This window comes from Melitaea cinxia, chromosome 6 (assembly GCF_905220565.1).
Source record: "Melitaea cinxia chromosome 6, ilMelCinx1.1, whole genome shotgun sequence".
NCBI classification, from domain to species: domain Eukaryota; kingdom Metazoa; phylum Arthropoda; class Insecta; order Lepidoptera; family Nymphalidae; genus Melitaea; species Melitaea cinxia.
The window spans coordinates 13,769,459-13,777,337 of NC_059399.1; positions in this window are offsets into that span (position 1 = coordinate 13,769,459).

Genomic DNA, 7,879 nt, shown 5'->3' on the forward strand with positions numbered 1-7,879 from the left:
ACGAAAACTACTTAATTGATCATCATGAAACTTTGTACACATATTCTTGGAGGTATTAGAAGTAACATAGGATACTTTTTATTAAAAAAATTCAATGCGAGCAAAGCCGGGGGAAGCTAGTAATATTATAAATGTAAACGTAAGTTTGTTTGTTACGCTATCACGCGAAAACTACTTAACCGATCATCATGAAACTTTTTAAGGTACCTGGGTCGAATATGGCCAGCCGGAAAATATGGCCACATGCCATTATTTAAAACACGAAACTTTGTAATAACCCGAAAGTGATCATAACTTGTCGCTAATGCTGCATGTATCTGAACAGCGTATTTGTCACCCCTCTCGCGTACTCGCTGGTCCGCCCAGCGTCCATTATTGTAAAACATACTGTTGTGGCTATAAAAACAGGAAGTAAGTATTTTCTTGTATTTCGTTGCTTTTCTAATAAAAATCTTTGCTATTCACATTACGATATTGTGTGACGATTGCAATTTAATATTTCTTTGTTTATTTATCAAAACATTGCGTGTTTTTTATTTATTAATATAAAAGCAAAAGAAATGCATGACTGTAAATATGGCCAGCGTTTGGCCATATTTACAGAAACATTTGCTCCAAAACATTGAATGAGTCATATTTATATTTTTATGAAATTTTAAAAACTCCGGAGAAAATGACAAGACTAGAAACTACACCAAGGGCAAAAGCTTTTAATAATCTGAAACAGGAGATAGCAAAATCGATGTTTACAGAAAAAAATAATGAGCCAGGACCATCTAGTTTCTTCCCAAAAAAGAATAAAAAAACAATATTCAGCTAATATGAAAAGGTTTCTAACCAAAAAGTTAAATGACATTCTAAAAAAAAAATCTGAAGACTTGGTATTGTTACGTTTGCAATGAGGATAGAGTAGCAGAACCCACCTACGAAGACTGCGTTGGGTTAACGAAAGAAGATACTGACAAATTTGTATGAACTCGTTTATCTATGAAGTATCTCAAATCTTACGTTTTCTTTTTAAAATTTTTTTGATTTTCTATCATATCGTTTGAATATCATTGTTGATATTTTCAAATTTACATTACTTGTTAAATATTTTTCTTTATTTGTAATGAATGTCGTCCCAAGAATATCATTTAAATAAACACTATTAAAATATAATATCTATTTTTCTTTCAGTTACTTAGTAGTGGTTTTTAAACAAGTACCTACATACAACAAATATTTTCACATATGTGCCCATGTGCATATTAACCTACCCCGTCGGAAATATGGCCAATTTCTATTTTTTTTTTACTGTTTAAAATAATAGTTATCGTTTAAAGTCTTTGTATTTTTTTTTGCCTTAATTATAAAGATAAATAGCCACTCTTCATGAACAACTACTAAAACTTTTTTTTTAGCCTTGTTACTATAAAAAAACGATAACAAACCTAAAGTTGGCCATATTCGACCCAGGTACTTACACATATTCTTGGAGGTATTAGAAGTAACAAAGGATAGGTTTTATTAAAAAAAAAAAAACTAATCCGCGGGTAAACGCTAGTATTCAAATAAATAAACTCAATACAATATTTTTATATTTTAGAAAATGAAAAACGGTGAGTTTGAGAATTTATTCATATTGAGATTAAGTCTATTTCACAGCGAGCCTCTCGACTTCAAGTAATTTCATACGCCACATTCACGACATTTAAATTTTGCTGCACGCGTAGGATGATAATTTAAATCATAATTTAAACTCGCTTTTATTTTTACTCTTTCTGTCTTTTAAATTTTATTCATGTTGATTACAAAAAGATACTTCATAGACTAGATGCTAGATATAAGATAACTTTTTATATAAATTAAGTAAAATAAATTAAGTATTAACAACAGTAAATTTTTTTAAGTATATAAGAACAGTGTATTTTTTGTTTATTAGATGTATATATTATGTTTAGGTATTTCTGTATGTACATATGTATGTATAAAAGTATGTGTGTTTGTTTGTATGTCTTTCTTTCATATATTTTTAGTCCCTTCCCACACTTTCTATATTGCTTACCCTTGCCCAAATGTTGCCTAGAATTTTTTTTTGCATTAGCGATATGGCCGCCTATTGCAACTGATGCTATGTTACTTAAAAATGTAATTACAGTTTTATGTTCTATATTAATTGACTGAGAAGTGTTCCTTATTCAATATTTTAAGCGCAGAAGTTATTTTACCGGTGGAAATTTTTGAACTTTTTCTATTTACGCCAACGAATTTTACTTAATTTTAAGTTTTGTGTTAAAACTCAAGACGAAAATATTTACTACTAACATTTCTGAAATTTGATCATAAAAGGACGGTTCTAGGAATTAAAATTAATAAAGAGATTACAGATAAACCACTTGAGTGGTTTATTGAGATAATACTTCTTCGGCCTGTGTATTTCAAAGCCAGAAGTTGGATGCTTATCCCGCCACCGGTCGGCTTTTTAAGTTCCAAGGTGGTAGCGGAACTGTGTTATCCCTTATATTATTAATTAACTATTGTTATTAATTAAATTTTATTTATTAAATTCTAATAATTAACTACTAATTAATTACTTCTTACTACTTACGACTGCTCCACTGTGTCGAAATGGACTCCCTGCTAGAGTGTCCTGATAACTGTATATATACTAAGTGCGCTTAAAAACATTGATAGCGCGATTCAGGCTCAGTTCGCGTAATTTCTTTCAGGCTATCCTGATCTGGACCGGAACTGGTCCTGATCCAGCATGCCTTACCATACTTGATAATATTTTATTTCAGGCTATCCTGATCTGGACCGGACCGGGTCTTGATCCAGTATGCCTTACCATACTTGATTATATTTTATCAGACTGTCCTTGCCCGGATCAGACCTGGTCCTGATAGAGCTTGCCGGATCTGGCATGCCTCATTCTAGCTGATCCGGTCCAGATACATAATCTGGTTGAGCCTGACCTTTTTTCTAGTCGGATAATGGTTATCTATACTAATATTACAAAGCTGAAGAGTTTGTTTATTTGAACGTGCTAATTTCGAACAAGCATACGGCTCACCTGACGATCAGTAATTACCATAGCTTATAGACGTCTGCAACACCAAAAGCAGTGCAAGCGCGTTGCCGACCCTATCCCGAAACCCCCCAGAAGCTCCGATTTAAAAAAAAAAAATTTCCTTAAATTCACGTGAGTGAAAACGCGGAGCACAGCCAGTTTAAACATAAATATTACATTTCTAGAGAAATGTAGAACCTGATTTCCAGTTTTTTAGTTATTATGTAAAAGAAAATTAGATTAATTACATAAGTATTAAATAAAACAAACAGAAAACGTTATAATGTGGCACTACGAATCGGAAGACCGTTCATAAAGTTCTCCTTTAACAACTTACGTAAATTTTCAATTGCTGAAAAAAAAATTATGTGAATATTCCCATATTCATATATTAATTACTCCTATATCAAGCAGTAAGATAAATGTCCAAGACTTTCATTTACTTTTTTTGAATACATTTCATAAACACAAGAAATACACAATAATAATAATAAACGCTTTACAATCAACGCCCCCCAGTAGGATTTTCTTCTGTGGCGGGAGTCCCGAAGCACACATAATACACAAGCACAAACGCCCAAACCATCTTAAAATTTCATGTGTACACATGACATGGCGATTGTGACAATATATGCAATGATGATAAATATCCTGTTTTAATTCTTTTTAATTAAAACAAAAAACACTTCCTCATAAAACTTTTAACTATGTTTAACTAAATTAATGAGAATAGAAAATTCAAAATTACTGTTTTCATTAGAAAGTGTATAATGAACGCTTCATCTAAACAGACGCGTTTCTTATAATTAAATCCAAATTAATATCTATAATTATAGTCGTAACTAAAATTTACGCCAGTTTGTTCAATGATTTGTAGACTAATCTATGATATAATCTCACACTATTATAATAATAATTATTATGTTCGACTTAAATTATAAATAAATAAAAAAATATAAAAAGATCATATCACAGATTAGCACAGAACACGCTACAAAGCATTGAACAAGTTGGTATTGAATATATTTCGTCATGATAATTAAAATTGTTTTTTTTTGCTCTACTTAGTTTTACTAGATATTATTAAAATAACCATTGAATAGCAGGAAATACTGTGTTCAAAATCTGGAGCAGCCCGTCTGGGGAAGTAGCTTCCAGGAGATGAATCAAGTAATATTGCTCTGAAGTAGTAGTGTAATTCTCTGGTGGGTAGAGTGAGAGACGAAGTTAAAGCACCTGGAAGAGTTGGGTGTAGGGTCGATAACGTGCTTGTGATACTTTTGGCTGGTAACCACTTGCCGTCAGGCAGGCGTACACTATGTTTGCCACCCTAGTAAAATAAAAATAAATAAATCACTGCATTAAAATTTATGATTAAAAATGTATAATTTACTACACCAGAGCGGTCGATTACAATGAGTATATTGAGCATAAATTATTATAATATAGCTGACAGGTTCAATATTACTAATTTGAAAGAATATAGTGATATAGATTTAGCAGAATTAATAACTGCCAGTATAAGTTTCACTTGCCACTGCCAAGAGAAGGCTATCTTTTGTTGTAGCTTAATCCACACATATCTCAGAATTAATCGCGGGACACGCATGTCCTTATATAAAGGTTTATAAAGTGTTTTTCTTTTCACAACATAGGATATAAGTAACAGTTAATATTCAGAAATCGATTAAATGAATTAAAACGATACTATACTGTTTGTTGATCAAGTTTTTAAAACTGATTAAGATTTAGTAGTTCAATATTTAGTCGAGCCATTGCGTTAGTTTTTTTTAGTCAAATATCTTGTCGAATGATATCATTTTTAACCGACTTCCAAGAAAGGAGGAGGTTCTCAATTCAACTGTATTTTTTTTAAATATATATGTTACATCAAAACTTTTGACCGGGTGGACCGATTTCGACAAATTATTTTTTAATCGAAAGGTGGTGTGTGTCAATTGGTTCCATTTAAATTTATGTGAAATCTAACAACTACTTTTCGGGCTATATCTAATAATGCGTTTTTACTTGACGCTTTTTTTGTCGACCTACGTTGTATTATACCGCATAACTTTCTACTGGATGTACCGATTTTGATAATTCTTTTTTTGTTGGAAAGGGGATATTCCTAGTTTGGAACCATGATAAGAAAACCAGGATCTGATGATGGGATCCTAGAGAAATCGAGGGAAACTCTCGAAAATTCGCAACAACTTTTTACTGGGTGTATATATTTTGATAATTTTTAATTTAATCGAAAGCTGATGTTTATCATGTGGTCACATATAAATTTTATCGAAATTCGATAACTACTTTTTGAGTAATCTTTGATAACGCGTAGTTACTTGACTATTTTTTCGTCGATCTTCGTTGTGTTGTAATTACAATATTACATATTTAAAACGAATTAACTATAAGTTGATAATAATTTGAATATTCCTCATTTCATTTTCTGCGATTGATTTTATAATTGTATTTCATTCAATATTTTTTTTTGCTAGAACGATAATTGGTAGAAGAACATTCAGATGATCATTTTGTTCCTATTCCTGGCCTACTATCATCGTTAACGATCTCAGTGAATCATAATAATTAAATTCAATGAAAGCCATATAACCATAATATTAATATACATAAACTTTTTGTATATTAATAAGAACCGAAATTATAAAATTGTTATTCTGAATTACCGCTTTCGATAAGGGTATATTAATAGATCAAATTAATAGCTTGGATAATAGCTTGGATGGTTATCGTCACTTGACAAATATTGAAGTTACATTAAATGAATTCGGTGTTATTATTACTTCCAAGCATATATTTCTAATTATTTTTCACAAATGACAGTTGAAAAGTATATTATCTTTACGAGAGATGAATTATAATTAGGCGAATAACTAAGCCTACTCGCGTATGGTTAAAATTTGTCTTAATCTACCTCTAAAATTCTGTTATGCTTAGAGTATTCGGAATAATTTAATAATGGTTATTATTATTGGGTTAAATTATTATCTTAGAATAAATATATTCTAGTTACTTTAGTATAAACGTATAATAATGCATAAGTGTTTGTTTGTCTGTTAATATGTTATGTAAATATACCAGTTCTGAAAGCAATGTTACATACCGATTTTAAAATATTTTGTTTTAAAATCGGTAAGCTGTCAAAAATCTAAACTTACTCGACTTATCATAAAAAAGGTTGTATCTTTCATACAAAATATACGCATTCAGCGTGGATAAAAAAGCTAAGGACGTTTATTATTACAGTCGAAATGATAAGTAGCTTTAGTCAAACGAGAAAAACTATCTCTTTTTATACAACCCGGCAAGAAAATGATAAAAAGTTATAACACTACAAAATAATCTCTAGGTCTACTTCTTATAATAACTTGAAATGCAGTAGGTTTAAAATTATTACAATAGAATAATGCTGGTAAAGTCGCGAGGAATGTTTAGCAAACATAAAAGGAAATAATAAAATAAAGCAATTACATGATCACATTTGTAAAACTATTTCTTAAATATATTCAGTAGGCAATTAAGGGAACACTTTTTTCTTCTTGCAATTCATGTCTGTATTGATGTTATTTCTGTTGAAGAAGCGTAAATTTTCCAATTTAGGTTTTGATACGTGTCAAAAGAGCTATTTCCTCTTAACGGGAAACGGAAAAGTCACAAATATATATCAAACGTAAATATGTTATTAATAGAGCCTAGACATGAGTCGCTATAAATGCATAATGTATGAGACGTAATTTCAAAAATAAATGACATCCTAAATAAATAATAAGCGCCTTATAAATGATGACCTCCACTAAGTATTATTTAATTTTGTGTTGGTGACCGAAAATAACTAGAAAGTTTCAGATCACAGCGAACACTGAAATATGCTAACTTTACATCATTTGTGTGCTTAAATAAGTTACTTGAAATATCATTTATTCACAGTGTGGTTTGACATCGATGCTATATCTGAATTTAATTATTATTTATTTTTAAAATATATTTAATTATTTATTTTGACGATATTTAAAATATTTTTCTTAGCACAAAATCTAATGTGTATATAAAAGAACAGACAATGAGTTGAGCTGTCAATTTGAGACATTAATTAGTTTGCTAACACGACAGTAATTGGCTTCAGTATGGTCGTAATATAAATTTAATTATTTTAGATTTAGGCAAAACAACAAAGTTAATTTTTCTTGTTTGAATGAGTAAGTAACGTGTAAAAATAATTAAAAAAGATGCCAAATCGTAATATTTTCATGTGCACCTAAGAAAGTGTTAGTTTTTAATTAATCTCATATTTAATTAAAAATCGAATCAACCTGCAGGTTACCTGCAGGTTGCAGGTTACAGGTGCCAGTTGCTATGACATTTGCAGTAGCGCTTTCCCATCCATTTTCATTAGTGATACATTAAGTGAAAGATACCACTAAATATAGTTTTTCTCTTAAATAGTGAAAATGTTTTAATTGCATTTATCCTCGTATTTAGAAAATGATGTCTATTCTAGTAACGGAGAAATTAATCCGCGGAGCTCTAATGGATGTTAGCGTTGTCGGATATATCGAACGTAATACTTAAATATAAGTATAAAGTTATTTTTGATAACTGTTAAAAATGTGTCCATATAACAATACACTTTTATTGTACGACAAAACAGATATAATACATATCAGATTGATTTTAACAAAGTATCATAAGGTACTAAGGGCGGCTTTATCGCTGTAAAAGCGATCTCTTGCAGGCAACCTAGGGGTAGAGAAGATGGTATTTTGTCGGTGTAGGTGTACAAATTGTAACAAAAACGTGTGAATA